Here is a 21,393-nt window from a genome sequence, read left to right as displayed (position 1 = left end):
CCAGAAAGATCTAAAAGTAACTGATTTAACTAACTCCTTAACTTTTTCGTTCTTTTTCTCCCTTCCTTTCTGTCTTCCCTGTGTGCCACGGAACTCTTTTCTCCTCTGTTCATTTAAAACCTAGATCTCATCAAATACTTCCCGGTTGTCAAGTCCTGAGCCAGTAAAGCACTGTGGGAAGTTGGTACTCTTCCAGCTGGCAGAGGTAAAGTTATATAAAGTTATATATATCAAGTGTCACAATGGGAAGATGTGTGTATCTTCGTTCTGACAAACCATTCTTCTTTTGGAAAAGAAAGATTGCTAAAAAGTAAATATTCCATGGCAATGGGTCAATTTTAATTTGTTTTATTTTGTTAGGATGCTTAAAATTAGGATGCGAGTTGTGAATTTCAAACGACCTGAACCAAATTGCATACAAGCAAGGTTACTAGCTTAGCAGGGAAACTGTTCCAGATGAGCCAAACATTCATTAAGCTGAATCCTCAATTTAATTTGTGGTGTACTGACAGGACATTCAGCCTCGTCATGCTGTTGGCTTGCCTGCGAACTGTGATTCCAAAGATGGTTAGAGAATACTGACCCCCAAAGGTGGTAAGCATACAGCATACAGTTCTGCAAACTAGGCACCTGCAAGTATGAAATGAAAATGGCACATTGTGCAAAATGATAGAGCTGGGTTTGGAATGGTTCTGGGTTTTTTGAATTACCATTTTTTTTTACACCATCAGAATTAAACAAAAGTAACATCTTATTCTTGCAACGTGATGAGCATGAACCGTGAAGGGTCAATATAGTCTTACGGGTGTGACTTTGTGTTGGGATGTAGGAGCCCCAACTTTGCTCTGCTGTGCTCCGCATTACCGTGTTGTGTGGAGTTGTTTCTGCTGCTTTGCTCTTCCTTGGGGTTGTCTCTGTCTGTAAGGTAATTAGAAGAGATGTCCAGCACAAATGGTGCCTACTAGTGGTTGGGGCCTCTGGATGTTTCCAAACAACAGGTAATAATCACTAGGCATAAACACTCTTTAAAATCATTCCCTGCTTTTTCTGAATGAGCATGTGCAGGATCATAAACTTCCCAGGCATTCTCAGTTCTCAGATAAGTACTTAATTTTTGCAGTCTACAGATCAGTGCCTACTAAATTACATTTAAAATCTGGAAAATAGTTTGGAGTGCTGCGTACTAAAACTTCCCCAGGATATTAGGTGAATAAAAATGGAGAAATGAGAGCAGAGGGAGCATGTGCCCAGAAATGTAGAGGAAAGGGAGCTATGGTTCGTTATGTATGGTGGGTTCATGTTCTTGCCTGCTGCTTCCCCGAGCAGCTGCCGTTGGCCACACTGAGTATTCCCAGGAGGAAATCCCCGCTGCCCGCAGTGAGCACAGTGGACGAGCCCGGGATTAGCAGGTGGTTAAATCCTGTGGCAACTGCTGTAGTGCTAGGAAAAGGAAGAGCAAAGTAGCATATAGCCAATAGGGGAAGGTGAGCAGGAGAAAAGGACTGACTTTACGCTTATAGATGGCTGTATTACGCTGGCAAATAAGCTGTAACAGTAGTTTTCAGCTTCCTATAGGAAATCACAGCCAGGGTCTGCTGCCTGACAGCCAGCCTTTTAGGCTGGTGAGTTTTTTCAGTTTTGGATTGTCTCTGGATTGAATGTTGACAAGTGGCTTTTGTTCGAAGTCTCGGAGTGCTTGCCTGCTGTCCCCATGAAACGGGTGCAGCCCACCCAGCCCTCCTGTAAGGTCCTGCACGGGCGAGCGTGCCTGAGCCGAGCCCCTGATGAACGTGAGCACCGGTCTCAGCACCAGCTGATGTGTGCAGGAGCCCCATCTCCTGTGGCTGGGAGAGCTCACTGCCTGCTCCTGATCCTCCATCAGCTCTCCCAGCAGGCTGCACAGCCTTAGCCCGTACGTTTGAGAAAGAACAGCAAGCGCAGAAAATTAGCAGAATGACCTGTTTTATTTTCTGCTGCGAAAGCCCTGTTGTGTGGGGCCTGCAGCCCAGCGGGAGCCAGCAGCTCTGTGCCACGGTGCCTCTGGCATCCACCCCGGCGGGAGGAGGGCTGGGTCAGCATAGGCTCCTGCAGCAGAGCTTCCCATCCAGGCAGCCGTTCCGCACACCTGGCTCGACATCGGCCGCCTCGTCAGCCGGTGCCGCTCTGCTTGTTAGTCCCCAGCCCTCGCTGCAGCTCCGGGTGCTGCCTGACCCCAGAAGCGGTATTGCAGCACATCCTGTTGTCAGAAGAGCTGGAATGCCCACCGGGTGTAGGTCAGAGTATATTACTAAGATTAAAGCCGTTAGAAACTCAATCAAACTAGAATTAAACAGCACTGTCAAAGTACTATCTAATTAAAGCAAATCCCCAAATCAGAATTAATAAGTAGTGTTGGACTACAACCAAACCATTACATTAATACATAATCAATGCTTATGAATTCCCAAATAAGAAATTTAGAGAGAAAGCTGCCCATTTAACTATACATTCCAGTTGAGATTTTGGTCTCAATCGGCGCAGTAAGCGTATCTGAACATCTCACTGTTAGCCCACTTGAGTTACCTGGAAGTCACATTTGCAGTTATTGGCGCTTCTACTTAATTTGACTGTTAGGGGGCAGATCTTTTCTTGTGATTTCTCTGGCTCTCTACGAAAAACAAGTTTTACAGCATAGCTCTGCTCTGGAAAGGTTAGCAGCTATAGCTAAACACTGAGAAAAGCTAATTGATGCTGTGTGCTTTTTTTCAAAATAAAGAGCATGCACAAGTTCACAAATGTTTTATAAGAGATAATATGAAGATGAATTAAGAATGAAGATGAATAAATGAATTAAGGTTGGCTCCTCCTCCTTCACTTTTTTCACAGGAGGTTCCATTTGAGGAGATTTTTCACGATCGGTGTCCACCTTCTCTTGGGCAGCTTTAGCTGGTTTTATTATATCGTCTTTCTTAGGAGGAACAGCCACTTCTACTTTCCGCTTTGTCTTGTCAATTTTTGCTTTTGGCTTATCCTTCTCTTTTTTCTCCTTTTCAGACACCAATTTGAAAGCAATAGAATCTGCTTCCATAGGCTCATCTCTCACAGGGGTGGCATCATCTCTGCTTGGGAGCATGAACAGGGAGTCCGTTTTAATGCCTTCTGCTATAACTGTTTCTCTTGGTTTTCTCACACCTTCTAACAATTCGGCATTGGGAAATCCTTCATTCTCATCCCCTTTTCTTCTCTTCCGGTGTTTTTTATGTTTATTTCCTTTTCCATCTCCCAGTGGATTTTCCACCTCCTTCTCTTTTGATTTTGCAGGATCCTTGACACCATGGCCCTCTCTTTCGGAAGGTTTTTCAGGGTAATTTCCAGCTATATTGTGATTTTGGTGGCTCTACCCAGCAGGATAATCCTCCCTACGTCCCCGAGCATATGGTGAATTCTCTTGTCTGGTCCCAGGTGGACCAAACCTACCTGGAGAAAAGTTCTCTCTGTTTACTGGAGGGTGAGGTTGAGCGCCAACAGCATAGCCCTTGTAAAACTTTCCATGCCATTCTCTGTAGTTCCTTTCCCATTCCCTGTGCCTTTCCTTTTCAAATGGATCTCTAAAGTCAAGAGATCTGCCATAGTAAGCTTTCATATCGTATGGTGGAACTTCTCTGTATCTGTTCAAATACTCTCTTCCTCCTTCCCCTTGAGGTATAGTCTGTTTAGTGGGAGACTGGCCTCTAAATACTGGAGACCTTGGCAATGAATGGCATCTTCTGTATGGGGGTGACTTGACCTTGAACGCTGATAACCGTGTGACCTTGAGCTAGAACGATAGTTACGACTCTTCCATTTGCCTCTTCTTGGATACGGCGGCAATCGCGAGTAGGAATGAGAATGGGAACGACTAAATGATCAAGAGTAGGAGCGAGAGTGGGAGGAACCTGATCTTGACTTGGAGCAGGTAGACAAACTTGTAGAGTAAGATGAAGCATTATAGGGAGACTTGGACATTAAAAAAAACACAACACACGCAAAAAAAAAGTAGTTAATTCAAAACAGTCACTCTCCCCAGTTGTTTTCCTCCCAGATTTGGTTTGGTTTTTTTTTTCCCTCTCCATATGCTTATGTCAAAACTTCTTTCAGCTGCTGGCATAATGCTACTGCAAATTGAAGAACTTGATAAAATTTTTCAATTACATTTGTCTTGTTTTAATTATGCATGTTTACCATCTGCAACAAAAAAGTATATTGGAAAAAACACTGTGTCATTTTTCCTTATGTCAGATGCACTTCAATGTAACTGCAGTCCGATACGCTATTGAAATACAAAAATGAAAAACAATGCAACTTCATTGAGCCAAATACTTACTCCTCTATAAGTGTCCGTTGTTCTCTGTAAAACGCCTTCCTAGATAAGGGAGGCCAACGGCATCCTGGCCTGTATCAGAACTGGTGTGGCCAGCAGGAGCAGGGAGGTGACCGTGCCCCTGTACTCAGCACTGCTGAGGCCGCACCTCGAATCCTGTGTTCAGTTTTGGGCCCCTCACGACAAGAAGGACATGGAGGTGCTGGAGCGTGTCCAGAGAAGGGCAACGAAGCTGGTGAAGGGTCTGGAGAACAAGTCTGATGAGGAGCGGCTGAGGTATTAGGGTAGTTTGATCTGGAGAAAAGAAGGCTGGGGGGAGACCTCATTCATTGCTCTCTACAACTACCTGAAAGGAGGTTGTGGCGAGGTGGGGGTTGGTCTCTTTTCCCAGGTAACAAAGTGATAGGACGAGAGGAAATGGCCTCAAGTTGCGCCAGGGGAGGTTTAGATTGGCTATTAGGAAAAATGACTTCACCAAAAGGGTTGTCAAGCATTGGAACAGGCTGCCCGGGGAAGTGGTGGAGTGACCATCCCTGGGGGTATTTAAAAGACGTATAGATGTGGTGCTTAGTGACATGGTTTAGTGGTGGACTTTGCCATGTTAGGTTTTCGGTTGGACTCGATGATCTTAAAGGTCTTTTCCAACCTAAATGATTCTATGATTCTGTGATTCTATAAAGGAGGTGCTTGTGTCGTTGGGATGGTATTTGAACGAATTGTTGGTACTGCTGTTGGTATCCAAGCTGATGACGTTTGCAGGAGCTGGGGGATGTCCTGGAGGGGGGACAGTGTACTCAGCAGATGGAGGCTGACCAGGTGGAAACTGAGGAGGAAACTGTGGTGGTGGTACCGCCGTGGAAGAGGAAGTGTGTGGGGTGGTGGAAGATACCAGGGAGGTGGAGGCACAGGCACAAAGACTGGTGTTGATGCTGGCAATGTTGGGGCCTGAGCCCTTTGGGTACGTTCACTATGTGGGCGAACTCGATTTGAACTTCTAAAGAAGTGGGACGCTGATTTCTATTGGGAAATCAGTTTCTTCAGCCCTATTCAGCCAGTAATCAAGAGGGTGGCTTTCCACCTGATCCTATAATTATCTTTAATTTTTATATGTACTCACAGTTTCCTCAAAAAGCATTCATTTTTCAGAGTCCTCTTTTCAATCATGTACTGGAATTTTATTTTAAATAACCTTACTGAAAGCACAGATCCCCTTTGTTAAAGCCAATTCAAATTAAACATTTAAAAATTAATTACCACGTGGATTCTCCTGTGCACACTTATTTCATTATAAATCAGCTGTTGTAGAAGTTATGTGTTATGGCCTCATTTAACAGGTTACAAGTAGTAATCTATTGAATTTCTGTAGAATGCTTACAGTTCCCAGCCTGGTCTGCTGAGTGAATTGTATTGACTCTCATTGGATGACCTTCTGGAGTGGGAAGAGGAAAAAGAAAAAAAATCCCATTCAGTTTCTCTGAAGATAATTTTTTTACAGAAATTCTGAAGTTATAGTTACTTACCAGTTGTGGGTATTGATTGTCCTTTGGGGCTGAGAAGACTTGGTAATGCTGGTTGTCTTTGTACAGGAACCTGATAGCCCTTGTGAATAAATGCAAACAGTTGGAAAATAAGGTCTGCTAAAATACAAGAATCACTGCATATGTTGAAATACAACATACCTTCTTGTCCAACAAACTGCAGATTGACAGAGAAGAAGATTTAGAAAGTTCGGCGGCAGTCACCCGAGAAGCAGGAGGTATAACAGCCGTGAGTGCTGGTGGCAGTGGCGGTGGCTGCTACTGCTGTTGCTGCTGAACCTTCTTAAGGAGATATATGAATACATCACATGAAACACTGATATTAATGACCAGTAACTCAGAGTTTATCTATATTTAAAGTACTTCAGCGTTAACGCCGAATTTGAAAGTGAGGCAATCATGTTAAATGAAAGTGTGACCTGAATTTGCCAGATTATCTTTAAAGAGTTGTAAGCTTCTGTAACAAGAGATAATGTATTTGAAAAGTAAATTTAGCCTTATTCAGTTTAGCCTTGCTGAAGGAGATGTAAATTAATATTTTCTTCCCTTTCAGCTTTTTACAAATAGACTTTTCTTACAAACAGTTTACGTAAAAGTCATCATGTTACCTGGCGTAGGAACTTGTTGGCAACTAATGCATCAGGAGAAACATCTCTCTGATGACACGTTGAGCATGTATATTCCTCAGATTCCAGTAACACTGTTCTAATACCTGTGAATAATTAGAATAATCAAAATAGTTTTTAGCCAAACTAAGGAAATTTTTGGGGTTCTAATCAATTATAAAAAGACGTATATGATTAATGGGTGAATATGGTCTTGAATGGAGAGCATGAAGCTATAATGTTCAATAGTGTAAAAAATTTCTAGTATGCAGCAAATAACTATACAGTTTTGATATTTCACTGCTGTAACAGTGGAAATGTAGTGGAGAAATGTTTGGAGATGTAGACTAGGCTGTGTCTTGATGTTTTGACTAGTCTTCTTTCCACTATCTAGTACAGTAAGAAGTCACCAACCTCAAGGTTAATGAATAGAACGCATCTCACAAAAACATCAGTAGGCTTGAGTTCTGAAGATTTTAACCAACTCTCCCATGGAGAAGAATGTGGATTAAATGCCTAACTATCCATTTGTGGCAGACCACAATAAGTCACCAGAGTTGGCTATATAATTTTGTATGAGAGAAAAGGCTGTGGACAAACTAAATGCATTCAATATCCAACACTGTAATCACCTGCACAATTCTGCACTGTTCTAATACTTGTCCTTCTGCATGTAAAGAGGATTTAACTAGATACATGAAAAGGGAAAAAAGCTTTCCGGCTTTTTTTTTTCCTTTATAGCAGAAGAGTCCTTTCCTATTCAGGGTATACTTAAGTACTAAATAGAACTGGTAACAAAGTAACTTTGTTATCTCCTATTTCTGCTTTCAGAAGACCAGATGTGATGTTTTGAATTAACAAATATGGGAGTGACACTTACATTCATCACAATAACTGTTTCCACAGCAGGGACTGTCAACTGCATCAGTCATTGTATCTTTACAGATGAGACACAACAACTCATCTGGAAGAGGATGATCTGAGGAGGAGGAGGAGGAGGACTCGGGCTCCTTGGGTGAGAGGGGAGGCTTTTCCTTCTTTCCTCTAGCATAAGCTTCCCTGGAGGGGGGGGTGGGGAAGGAAAAAGAAAAAAGTTAAAGGTGGGAAAAGGAAAACTTCTCCAAGCTTTGGATTTTATCAAAGGAAGACAATAGCTGGAATTCTTCTCAGTCCACATTAGCCTTCTAAAATGTAGGCATTTAGTTTAATCTACTTTTCTATAGCCACAACACTAGAAGAGGGAGGGGGGGAAAAATTTTCCTTCTGCAGAACTCCTCCATTCTTTGGATCAACTAAAAAATTACCTCAGGCTAGAAAAATAATTTTTGTCAGCTAGAAATCAGGTGAAATGAATCCCACCTCTCCTTTGCCAGAGGGTAAATGTAAATTGCAGGCTCAGGATAAAGTTAGCCTCCAAGCACTTACATTTTATAAATAGAAGAAGTCTATGTTACAGCTTCTACAAAACAAGATCCATGACAGAAAAACAGAAGTGCTACTGAGTGCATTTTAAAACAGCCACTTGTGTCATCACACAGCAGTATTTTCTTAGTTTATAGCAACAGGAAGACTTCAGTCTGTTTCACACATGGGATTTGATAAAAGTCAGACGGGAAGGAAATGTCAGTCCAACAGCTATTGGTTAAATTTTGCAAGAAGCCTTTGAAACATAAACCAGAAGCAAAACGAGCTTTCAGAGAAAAGGACTCCACTGTAAACACTACTGAAATGTTTTGCAGAAATACAGACTCTTAGCATACCACACGTTTAACCAACTTCCAGGCCATGAACAGTAGAACCACCCTATTTTAATATTCGAAAGTATCACAGATTTTATGGTTAAGATACAATGACAGTGCTTCCTCCCCCGTAATTACAGATGCTGGACAACTTGGTTGCATAGCCACTCAGACATGCACGCATGGTTTCTCTCGCTCACATTTTGGCCAGTCCAATTAATTCCATACTTACGCATTAATAGTTGGTACTGCGTATTTTCCAGTGTTTGTCAGCATAGCACCCTTTGTATTGGGGTCTTTCACCTCCATCATGAAACTCCGTGGAATTCCTGTGCTCTTTTTGATTCTGGGAACAGACTCAAAATTTTTGTCCTGTTAAGAAAAGAAATGCAGACATACCTCATCTTACGACCCACACTTAAAATGACATTTCAATGATTATTTTAAGCAGCAAAAGCCTTTAATCCTCTCCTTTTACCTAGCGTAAGGGATGCTCAACTAAAATACTTATTTTCCTAAATGAATATAGCCAGGATGTTCCAAAGGCTTGAGCAGTGTTTTGAACTCATTCCACATTCTTTGGCTTAACCTCCGGTTCCTTAAGGGTGAAATATCCCTTAGCTCACCATCCACTCAGAAAAGAGATACAAACCCGCTCCTCCTCCAAAACGCAGTTCAGAGCGAGAGCTTAATTCGGTGCTCTGAATCAGTCACTGGGGAAACTTATATTCACCATCTATATATGAAGGTTGAATCCATACCTCGTGCATATACATTCAGTGACTAACGTTAAATGGCACAAATACTCAGCCAGAGGCTTGTGTAATTAAAACACGCAAATGTTCAATAGATGGGGTCAACAGAAACATCTTGGTTTTATACAAAATACTAAAAACTCTGAACTGTCATTAAAAAGAATTAAAACCAGAAAAAATTCCAGTAATATTGAAATAGTTAAAAATATGCATGAAAGTTCACAGAGAAAGATCTATGGACATATTTAATGTCTATGACCTAGAAAAAAAGAAAATTTTACATTTATAATTCTAGGTTTCCCTTGGATTTTGAAGGGCTTTGCAACATTGCCATATAACCTCTGTATTTCACCCCAAGAGAAACAATTCTTAATACGAGTATTCATGTATTTGTTACATAACTGTCAAGGTAAAAAAATTAAAAGCTAAGTAATGCCAGAAGTCCCCCACAACCTTACCCCATTTGTTGGGCAGTTCTTTATGTGGTGGCCAGGTTTTCCGCAACGAAAGCAAGCATATGATGGTGGAGGTGGACCCAAGGTTTTCTTCATGTAACTAAAAGTTTTTTAGGAAAAAAAGAAAAAGGTATGCATGTGTCTCTCTTGTTAAAACAAACACCTCTACAATTTTTCCATAATCTCCAAAGAACAGATTTGACATTATCAACACTTACTTGATTGGATCATATTCCTGGCAAGACTGTATCATCATAGCTTTTATTTTATCTTCTTTGGAAGCACTGGCTTCAGCCAGATTGGCAGTCTGTTTAACAGGTAATTATTTGACACATACATTAGAAACACATTTAAGCCCACACTGCCAAAGAGAACACCACTCACCCAACCCTGTAAAGAGCAGCACAACGCCAGCTGAGGTTGCATGAGAACAGCTGCTTATATAAAATAGTCGTCCTGAAGTTGTTCTGGGCAGTCCTTATGTCATTACATGGTGGTTTATGTGCCGTTAACCTACTTGAAAAGGGCATTCTTGGGCACGCAAAACCTTAGGCTCCGCAAGTTCCCCCCTACTAACTTCTTCCTATTAAGTGATTTAACTACAGTAAGCAAAACCTGCAGTTTTTTCCAGTTGACTGTGTCCTTTTAACATAGAAATTGTGGTATAAACCTTATGCAGAACTGGATCTTCAAATTCTTGAAGCCAGCTGATTTTTTTTTAAGTAGTATTTGTTCAAGTGTTTTTATTACACACTAGTACAGATACAAGCAGGGTCTAAGGGAGTGACTGTAAAGGATTTGGACCTTCAAGCACCTATCATTCAGATCAACCACTCATGGTTTTGGTTTTAGATGCATTCATTCACAAAAGCAACCAACTAGTTTCAACATTCTATTAAATGGTTGTTTTATATACACAGTTTTTTCTCAACCCAGATCGACATCTATGAAATCATTTCCATTAACATTTACAGAGAACTTTACAGATACTTGACGAATTTGTTTGAACCCAAATGGCTTACAAAACACATTCAAAACCCACAAGACATTACTATGAATAGACCAAAATTCAATATGGCATTTAATACATAATAAAACAGAAAACTTTTTACAACACATTGCCTCCATGCTAAGCCAGTCTGCTCTAAAGAGGTTAGAGTAAGGAACAGTTTTGAGCTGCTTCATGTTATGTTCCCGTATTTTTCTGAAATAGTTAAATTTTCTCAAAAGCTTAAATGTGTACACCACTTGGACAGTTTTTCACATTTTAGAGTAAAACTTCACAGGAGTTTACAGAACCAAGGACATGTTTAGGGACAGCACTAATGGAGACCAATTTCTTTTAGTGGCCACCTTCCAAACTGTTTTGTTTTTTTTTTTTGCCAAATGTACACAGTTTAATTTCTGCAGTGAGAGAGAGAAGAAGTTACCAGTGAGATTTCTCTTTCTGGGAAATGAACGCCAGCCTTTGTTTTCAGAAGAAAGAACTAGCTCCTCTGCATTAGGCCCTGCCTTCTCTAATCTTTGTAACTTTAAAGACTAGTAATTTAATTGGCTAGCACTATGCCTTTTCACAAAGTGCAATCCCTAGTGCTTTCCCAGACAAAGTTACACATTGTTGAGCAAAAAATGCAAGCAGTTCCATAGCAAAACATGGCATTACAACAGTTTCAGAAGGTCACATCTGCTAAGATGCCACACGTATTTTCCTGTAAAAAATTAGGTACATTTACACAATTTACACAGTCTGTGATCAAACAAATTACATTGTATTGTCCACTGTATATATACTACAATTTATGAAATTGTGCAGCATTCAAAGATCTATAACTACAATGACTAGAAATTCAAAAATAGCCATGCAATTGTACATGTTCCAGAAACACTTGGCTGTTGCACATCCCCCTGAAATGTCCATAACTTACAGCCAATTAAATTCTTCTGTGAAAATTGTGTTAGTTTCCAATGCAAAATTAACAAAAAGTATGAAAAATGGTAAACAGCTTCTGAAGTGCTTCTTCTTTGTGTCTTGAAGATGAGTAATACTGCAACATTACGTTGAGGCTGATAAGGTCCTCCCCCTTCTATCTTCCCAAACTGACAGCTACTCTTTACAGGATAGTATCAAAATATACACACATTTTAAAGTTAAAAGAAATAATTTAAATTATTAAAAATTAAAGTTTTGTTCACATTACAACAGCTATCCAGCTATAGATCATAGTGTAAGATTTAAAAATACGAAGCAAACACTTCTTTTTTTTTTAAGTATTTGACAAGAATATATGTGTACCTTAGTAAGCTGGGCCAGAGAAATAGATGCAGAAGAGTCATCAATCTGTTCACAAAAAATTAAACTCATATTCAAGTTCTACAATCAAAAACAGAGCAATAGTTAACCTCTACTGTAGTCTGACAGTCTGCACTATATCCTCCGAGTGTCACTGAAAGAGCCATTTCCAACCTAGTGTAGTTGGTATTTGTTCAAAACAAAGTCCAAACCTGTGACAGCTTAAGAGTGCCTATGTGGTTAAGGAGAAGAAGCTAAACTAACCAAACCCGCTGGAGATCAACTTATTGCTCCAGAATATCTCAGAGAGGGACCCTTGTCAAATGCTCACAGCTGCTTAAAAGTCAAAGGGGTAAGGAAGCTATCAATTTTCAGCTAAAAAGGATTTTAAAATAAGTTTATCTGAGAAGGAAGCATCACTATAGGAAACTTCTTTTTGGTGTGGTTTGTAAATTAATCAGTTAACGTCTCATCATTTATAAATGCACATGGTTGTGCTTTTAGGAACACAGTAGCTGCCTGTCAAAATAAAGCACAGCCGTATCAGCCCTGAAAGATGAACTCTGCCTCTCCTGTCAATAAGTTTAAAAATGCCAAATACCCCACCAAACCCAAATAAAAACACCAATCCAAGCATCAGCCATAAAAGTAACCCACCACTTTGTCTAGAAAAAAATAAACTGCTCAAATTATTGAAATAAAGGTGTTTACCATGACAGAGTAGCCTATAAAAACTGAGAAAATTGATTGCTTGTATTTTATTAGGCCACAGGCCATACTATCCAAATTAGTTTGGGAAGTGTGAGAATTTAATATTATTCTCCTTGCTATCAGACCAAAACCAATTTTTCACGATGATGACCACATGGGTTCAGAGCACAATCCTGTACTTTTTTTCTCCATTGCAACCACACTCCTCCCTCCCAGCTACCTACTGGAAGAGCTTGCAGGAACAAAGTCCTCAGGCCACTGGTTAGAAATGGGCTGCAGTGCTTTTTGAGAACTAATACTGAAGTGGTTTTTCCACAAGTAAAAAGGGCAACTCTTATCTTCTTCCTTTTCCAGTGTATCGAATTACATTATGCCACAAGCAGTTAAGCTGACACTAGCAAAACATTATCAGAAAGACATGCGAATCACTGCTTATTATGTCTTAAGTTGTTCAAAAACATAGAATAAAATTTCACAGTGTAAACTGAACACCTCTCCTCAAGAGGTCACTAAAATGAGAGAGATTAAAACCCTTCCTTGGAAAAAGCTCTTGTCCTTTATTACCTGATGTAGTGGAAGAATTCAAGGGAGCAGTTTTAGCAGACTCTGGGGAAAAAAAATCTACATGCAGAAGATGATTCCTCACGCCAGTTAATCATGCCTTCTCTATATGTTTAGGAAAGCACATCCAACATTACTGTATTACGAACTCAAGAGTTCTTGAAAATGTGCCTTTTTTCCTCTCCTTGAAATGTGGAGAGGAACACCCAGATCTGGAAAAAGAGACCTTCTTTCCATTGCAAGTCTTACCAGAAGATTCAACTTTCCTTCTTTTCAGAACATAACCTAGTTATGGTAAAAAGGAAGCCTGATCAAGTATTTTGAAGCTTCATGTTCCATAAGCCGCTCCTATTTACATATGGAAAAACAGGCCTATGTTCTCTCATGGCAGGCACAGCCACTATCACTTTGTGGTTCTTCAGAAGCAAACAAGAAATTAGGAAAGCTCTCTATTGAAGTCTAGCATTAAACAGTCTAGTATTGACCAGTAACTGAAAAATAGTTCATAAGCTATTAATTAGCTCTTGTACTTTTCTAGGAAGCTGTTATTATACAGCCTGCAGGCAACACCCTAATTTCTTAAAGGAGATGATAGCACTCCTTTCTACTAAACAGTTATCAAAAGCAGCAAATAGATAATTAATGTACTATTCAGTACGTTTGCCCAACAGCCATCTTCCAACGATACTACATTCTTGTGTCTTTTTTTTTCCTTTAAATTTCTACTGAAGTATTTCCTGCCAGTCCCTCCAATCAGCCAAGTAGAAACAACATCTCCATGAAACTTGGCTACAGCCCTAAGATAATACTGCAGAAGAATTGGAAAAAAAAAATGAAAACCAAAAAACAAACCCAAAAACCCAGCATTGACAGTCAATGTATTAACTCCCATTTCAAAGAGAAGACTAAACAGAAACTAACACAAAGCAAGTGGGAAAGGGGACAGAAAATAGGAGGAAAAGGCTGACCTCACTGCTGGAGTGCTACATGTAAATTACAGTGGTTTCCTAAAACCCGATAACTTGGCTAAACTAAAGCTTCAGCTGGGAAGGATCACAGTGGTGCTTGACGGCGCTAAAACAACGGGCATGACTCTGCATTTCTGCAGCCTCTAAGGACAAATACCAACCAGAGACTCCTGCAGTTACTGAAATAGTAGCACTAAAACAAGAAGGATCCAATTTCTTGATTTGGCTGTAGTAACAGTAGGACAGCAGCACAAATTTGGAAGTTTAGAATGACAGCTAACATAAGAGCAAGACATTGAAGAAATATTCAAAGTATAAGCTTTTGTACATTCTTTTTTTAAAAAAATCTTAAATAATAGTAATTTTGCTGTACTGTTCAACAATAATTGGCAAGCTTTCCAGTGATTTATTCCTACCACACTAAGATTGAGGTTCTGCTTTGAAATACATACAGAAATATGTGTATTTAAAAAAACCAAACCAAACCAAACCAAAACCCCCACACTGAGTTAGCTTTAAGAATAAAGCTAATTGTGTCTCCAACACTAGAAGCATCTGAGGCTGCAGTGCTTTTACAGTGAGAGAGAGAGAGGACTTGTAAAGAGAGATGCAAGGCTTCCACCCTCCCTATGGCTACCCACAACTCAAATCAGATACAGTCAGAGCAAACAAGAAGGGAATGTTTTTGCTTTGTCTTTCATTTACTTTAATTAGTTCTAACTAACACTAAGTCTTCCAGCCCACTCCAGGATTTTTCCTTTTTTTTTTTCTTTTTTTTTCTAAGACATCTATGTTAGCTTATGGCAGGATGCCATACTTAGAAATGTAATACAGACATGCCAGGGAACACACGAGACTAAAAGAATGTAACCTTATTTATGAACATGTGATTTGTGTTTATACACATGCTTGTAAACAAAGAGAAAAATAACTGTTTTCAAGAAATAAAAACCCATCTGAATTAAGTCAAATACTATAAACGTGGTTTACATAAATGCATTACATTAACTACTAGGGTCACTGGGCCAGTTAAACTAATTGAAACTCACAAGGAGAGGCATTTGCGTCCAAAAAAGGAATTCGAACCAGTCAGTGATAGAATTACAGATATCAGATTTAGACTTAATGTTTTCAAACCTACATACAGGCCTATAAAGACTATTTTGAAATGCATAGTTACAGATAGTATTCGACCCAAGTGGCAAATCATGATCTAGACCATTACCAGCCAAGTATTTCCTTGTGTTACTTATATTTTAGCTGCAGAATGACAGTGTTTTCAAACGTGAAGAAAAATACTGCTCCTTTTCCAAATGTAAATTCAAAGTGGTGGTATACTAAAGAAAGGCTTAACCTATGGGAAATTAAAGCAGCGTACAACCCTGAAGTCACTCAGATCCAAAAATGTACTGCAGGTGGAGGTTAAGAAAAATGACAGGGATTTTACCCACAAATGCACCAGGCTCTAACCTTGTGCCAAAACTTGTACACTGCGTTTTAGGTATTTTCATTTGCAGACAAATTATTAAACTAAACCGCTTCATCATGTAAAGTGGAAAGATCAAATGCAGAACTTTAGAATACCGCTTTGTGTAGCAATGATATTTAAATTCATGGCAATCTATTAAAGACATTTATGCACTCAGAGGGGCCCAAACAATATCACTTCAATGATACAGTTTTAGGAACAAATACCCAAGTCTTTAAGGACATGAAAAGGAAGCATTTAGCTGCCCAGAACTGTCCTCAAAACGTGTGGGACATGTTGGTTTTGGTATTTGTTTGAACCCCCAAGTCAAAAGTAAGAAACAGTACCAAGTTTAACAATAATGGTTTCTCAGTGGTTTTTGATAACATTTTCAAAAACCATTAGGCAAATAAAAGTATTTAAAAACAAAAGCTAAGTGATACAATGTGCGAATGGCAAAAAATACACTCCAAACAATTTTTATTGCAAGAAACAAAAAGCACACAACAAGCTATACCAACATACATATTACTAGCTATAGAGAGACAGATGTAGGACGTGGCAACATGTTCAGTTATGCAAACCTTGAACCTGCGTGATCTGAAAACAATCATGCATTACCTGTACAACACAAAGTCATTCAGGAAATCATCTAGCATATCCAATATGAAATACAATGCATTACAAGGCGCAAATAATAATATTCACATTAGAAGTGTGCAAATGATGGCATTACTCAGTTTTTACTATGCTGAATCAAATACATTGTATTTACAACATATACTATGCTTTACTGGAAAATATATTAAGTTAATGTTTGGAAAATTAATCCAAGGCTACATTGTTTAGAATTAAGTGCAGTGCACAGAAAAAAGGGTGAGATTGTGTTTTTACATACTGCTTTTGATGTTCCACTCACTGGCTCCGTTCGACTTCTAGAAGAAGAAATCAAGGCGATCAGAACTTAAAATAAAGCACTTGTACCAAAAACATAAAGCACTGAAAACAGATTACAAAACCCGAACATCTGATAGTCTAGTAAATGTGGAAATTTATTCGTATACATAAACTGTTCTCTCTTGGTACATTCAGTGCAAAACCCCCCCCAAAAATCCCATTTCTACTTTGTCACAACTTACTCTAAGACTTAGAGATAAAGAACACAACAGTGCAACAGGAAGTCCTCAGATATTTTGTCTCTGCTATGTAAGTACCAAAAATAGGAAGTCTGTTCAAGAGTTTTGTGTTTGTAAATAATCAACCATCAAAATAGGAAGGCAACTTTAGCCAATCTATATATCCCTAGTATTACAAATAGGTACCAGATACAGTACTTCAATTTCTAAGAAAGAACAGTGATAGACTAGACACTTGGAAGTGCAGGTTTACTTAAGCGAAAAAAATCTGTCGTCTGACAAAGAAATAACAAAACTGTCAGCAGCATCAGCATCGTCTTTAGAACAGTGTTTCTTTGTGGAAGCCCAAGCACTGTGCTCAGACATCTACCATACTTAGCCATGAAAGTGCAAAATACTAAATGTGTTACGTATGGTATACTGACTAAAAATAGCAGTAGAAATGTCACCTGAAAGCAGTTCCTAGGATTTTGTGCGATTTAGGAGACCTGTGACAATAAAAAAGGGTCTTGATTGCCAGAATTTTCTTCAAGATAATCTTGAAAACGCTACAATATTTTAGGAAATATTTATTAAATTTGAAAACTTGCTGAGATTCCACATACTCATTGATCTGTATCTGCACGCTACTCATCATGAATCAGCCATGCAACCATTGATGTCGTTAACAAACAATTCACACATCATCCAAAGCGTCCCATGAGCAGAGGCAATTCAAAGGCTGCTGTGCAACTGGTGTACAAATAGAAAGGCGCATGCTCCCTGCCACTGCTAGAACACCACCAGGCTCGCAATGACAGCCACGTACCTCCTGAAGTTGAGGAAATACCACACCATGGTTTCTTCACACATTTACCTTGAAGAACATACTACAAGGCAAGTAACACATTTTTGAAGGCCTCTCCACCATTGCAGCATACATTCATCATTCCCAAACATTAACTACTCTACCAGTTGTTTCCACAATGTTCACAGCTGAAGGACTAGAAAGCTAATCTGCCTGCTTAATTTTCAATGCTACAACAGCAGTGCCATTCTTTTCTTACCCTCACAAACAGTTATTTATTTGATCTTTGATGCTAGCAGCATCTATCCTCTCATTTTAAGGCAGCATCACAATACCAGGAGAGGGTGCCATTCAACCAGAAACGGAGGATGCACTGACAAGACAGCACTAAGCATACATATATAAATTAACCCCCAAAACAAGGCCATGTTTATAAGCACAATGCTGTGGCATCCAGAATTACTATAGAGTGCCTGAAAGCACTGCAACAACTACTGCAGGAATACGCCCAAAGTTTACATGCAGAGCCACATAAATTCAGGTTTTTCTGCTTGCAAATGCTTCATTGGTACCAGGATGCTGCTGTACTGTTTGTTCGAGACACAGTGTAACTCATCCGTCTACTTTATTTATTGAGAACCAACATTAGAAAAACATGGCAAAACCACAAACTAATAATATCTACTAATTGTGGTGGAGAGGCCTATCTTTAAGAAGGCTGGAAAACATGACCATTCAAACAATGCTAATGTAGCTGATATAGAATTAAACTGTAAGAATACATAAATGATAGCAATAATCCTGTAGCCAGGATTGCATTTGAATAGCTGTAATTTTAATCAATACACCTGATTCTCTGTCCTCCGTAAATCTTAGGAATACAGAACCAAAACCCGGAGCACAGATACCAGCTTAGGGTAAAAACAGACGTAGCAAGATAACTAGTAACATTTGGTAATGTGCTAAACTGCTTACTGAGTTTCAAGTTTGGAAAGGATTAACTATTCCTTCATCGTACTTGCACAAAAGGCAATACACTTTAGGATACTGTTCTTTTTCTCTTGCCTGAAACGGACATTGTCTTGAGGAAACGCATAGGAATCGCTTACGAATGGAACTTCTTGTTTGCATCGTTCGCCAACTGGCAACCTTTAGTCTTTCCTCTATAGCTAGTATGCAAAAAACCCAGATTTGGGGCATAAGAATACCTGCCATATCCCCCCCAAATGCCAGAAATAGTCAAACACTGAGAATCAGACTCTTCTGAGACAGGAACAAATTATGACTTTACGCTACAATGCGTATCTGTCTTTACTATAAAAGCCATAAAAGCAAACACATATAATAAGGAATCTCTGCACGCCGAGGAAACAGGATCTACAACTTGGGTCTCAGAACAATCAACCCCAAGAACAAACCCAATAGAATAATCTTAAAAGTTACCATGGTTGGAGTTTGAACCCCATGTCCCAGCAGGCCTAAAAATGTAAGTCCACTTTCGGACAGATACATTAAAATCTACCCCATGACAACAAAAATTAACAGCAACTTCAACAAGAATGATACAATCTGAATGCCTCTGTAAACTAATATCCATAAAAAAAGTTAACACACTAAACCCCATGCAATGCTTTATGGATACTTACATAACATATGTTTTGCTGGTAGCTTTAACTCCTCCAACAGGGATTCTTCTAACAGTTACCGATGAGTTCTTAGGAATCAGGGCATTATAATCTGTGTATTCTGAAAACAACATAAATACAGAAAAAAAAATCAGCCAATTCATAAGAATGCATGTTCATATGTAATTACATAGCACTTCAGAGAATCCCTTTACAGATATAAAAGCAAAATTTTATATGTAACATCGCGCTTTTATCATCTCAACCCACTAACAGTACATTTCAAGAAATCCTCGGGTTTGATAATCAAACACAAGCAGCAAAATCTTTTTCTTTTTTTTAAAACAGTTTGAATGCCAACAGCAAAATGGACTCAAAGGTCACTAAAGGAGAGTCTGCTAATGCACGAGGTTCTTTCCTGACCTAGCCTAAAGTTGCTTTTGCTTCCGTTAGGCTACAAAACCCATAGATCTTTGGAGAAAAACAAACCACAGCAAAGTCTCCCCTGCCTAAACCAGATTCTAAAGTCTGACTAGCTTGCCCTGCAACCAAACAGGCACTTAGCTAAAGCACGAGAACTCTGCGCCATTGCTTTCATAGCTGTTAACTAAAAACCAGTCACCTGTGCTGCCAGTGCTCAAGCCTGACAGAACACAGAAGAGAGCCTGCCGCCTCTGCCTGTTTCTTGGAGCTTAATCCATCAACAACCACACTTCTCAGCTGCTCAGGGCTTTACCTTTAAATGGAAACAGAACTGGCAGTGCTAGAATTTGGATCACAGCCATTTTGGGGTTTTTTTGAGCTTGCTTTCACAAGTAGGGCAGAATTGGCTCAAACTCAAGTGGTATCTCCCCTCTTAAGCTAATCATCTAGTTTGAATTAACCAAAGGGACGTGAATTCTTTCGATTCCCTTTTTGCAGAGCAGAGAGACTCAAACGAAATTACTTATGAAGACCGCCTTGAAAAGCCTTTCAGGAACAGCGTGTGCCTGAAGCTCTCCATGCTTTGCCTTGGCTTACACCCTGTTAGTCTTCTGAAGAGGAGGAAAGCCTTCTGACCTTTTACATAAGGCCCAAACAAAAAACCAACTACCTGAGACACTTGGACTGAGTAAGCTTAAAATGCAAAGATCTCTCCATGAGAATGCTTTTTCTATTGTACTTACACAGGCTGGATGTGGTTAGATATTTTAAAGCACTATTCAGCAGGCATCCCCTGTAATCTGCCTATAGTTTTAAATATTAAAAGCCCTTAGCTTTGCAGAGCGAATCAGAATGATGGTCTGAAAACCAAAGATGCTGTATGCCTCATCAAGCTCCGTCAGGGTGGTTTTGCTCAGTGATCACACACAAAATAGGAATATTTCACCACTTATGCTCCATTTTTCAGTATATTATTCCTATGAGCAGGAACCATTCTTAGACCAAAACATACCTACCAGAAGACATATTTCAACCATGAAATGAAAATTTTACTTCTATTGCCAAATGACAGAATGCTTCTTCAGAAAACTGAGAAATCATTTCACTGAAACGAATTCTTGCTCTTCCCCCCTAGGGACCCGAACAGCGAGCTTCCTCTGGACTTCAGAGTAGTTTCAAATTGTAGGAGAAAGGACTACCAATGATGAAAACAGAAGCTTTTACAGAAGTCATATCCTGAAACCGACCCCTAGAGCTCTTCTCAACAAGAAAATCTGCAGAGCCACCTGCCAAGAAAGGCCCGCACTGGGACTTTTTGATGGAGAAGGAGCTCAAACAGTGCTGAGGCCCAGATAAAAAACCAGGAGATCACGCCAGCTGCAGTTCCAGAAGCCCAAAGCAGCTGTTTCTACTTGCTGAACAGAGTCATACAGAGTATTCCTTCTGGTCCAGATCACAAACCACTGGATTAAGATTTCAAAGATATAGCATAAGCAACAGTGGCTCCACAAAAAGGTGGGAGTTTGCTATGCCTGTGCTGAACTGAGGATTGCGGTAGTTCTGCAGAAGATTACAAGTGGCAGCACCTCTCCTGGAAAGAGACTTTATATATGAGGACAGCAACCAATGCACTTACTCACAAATTATGCAAGCCTGCAGAAGTCAATTTGAACATGCACAACAGGTGTATGATGCAAAAAGAGGAATAAGTCCTCTTTTAGTATTTTGTGACAATTCCTTGACCATTAGAAGAGAAGCATTGACATCTGCCTTCTGAATAGACTATTCTTGCATGTATATATATATCGATATATGCTTGTTTTCAACCCGCTTGTTAAGTGCACAGTGAAGAGAGCTCCAGCCATCTAATAACAGACTGATATAAAAATGAATTCACCTTAAAAAGTCAATCCGTACACATTTGAACGCATCAACTGAAGAGGGACAATAGCTTGGTGAAGTAAAGCCTTTTTTTGTATAGGACACTTGTCAC

At 39.6% G+C, this 21,393-nt stretch overlaps 1 pseudogene; it reads right to left on the bottom strand.

The window, feature by feature from the left end:
• Nucleotides 1-2,779: 2,779 nt before the first annotated feature.
• Nucleotides 2,780-20,426, bottom strand: LOC142086019 (E3 ubiquitin-protein ligase RBBP6-like; annotated as a pseudogene).
• Nucleotides 20,427-21,393: the final 967 nt, after the last annotated feature.

This window comes from Calonectris borealis, chromosome 10 (assembly GCF_964195595.1).
Source record: "Calonectris borealis chromosome 10, bCalBor7.hap1.2, whole genome shotgun sequence".
In the NCBI taxonomy this organism is placed as follows: domain Eukaryota; kingdom Metazoa; phylum Chordata; class Aves; order Procellariiformes; family Procellariidae; genus Calonectris; species Calonectris borealis.
This window is presented reverse-complemented; position numbering and strand designations above follow the sequence as displayed.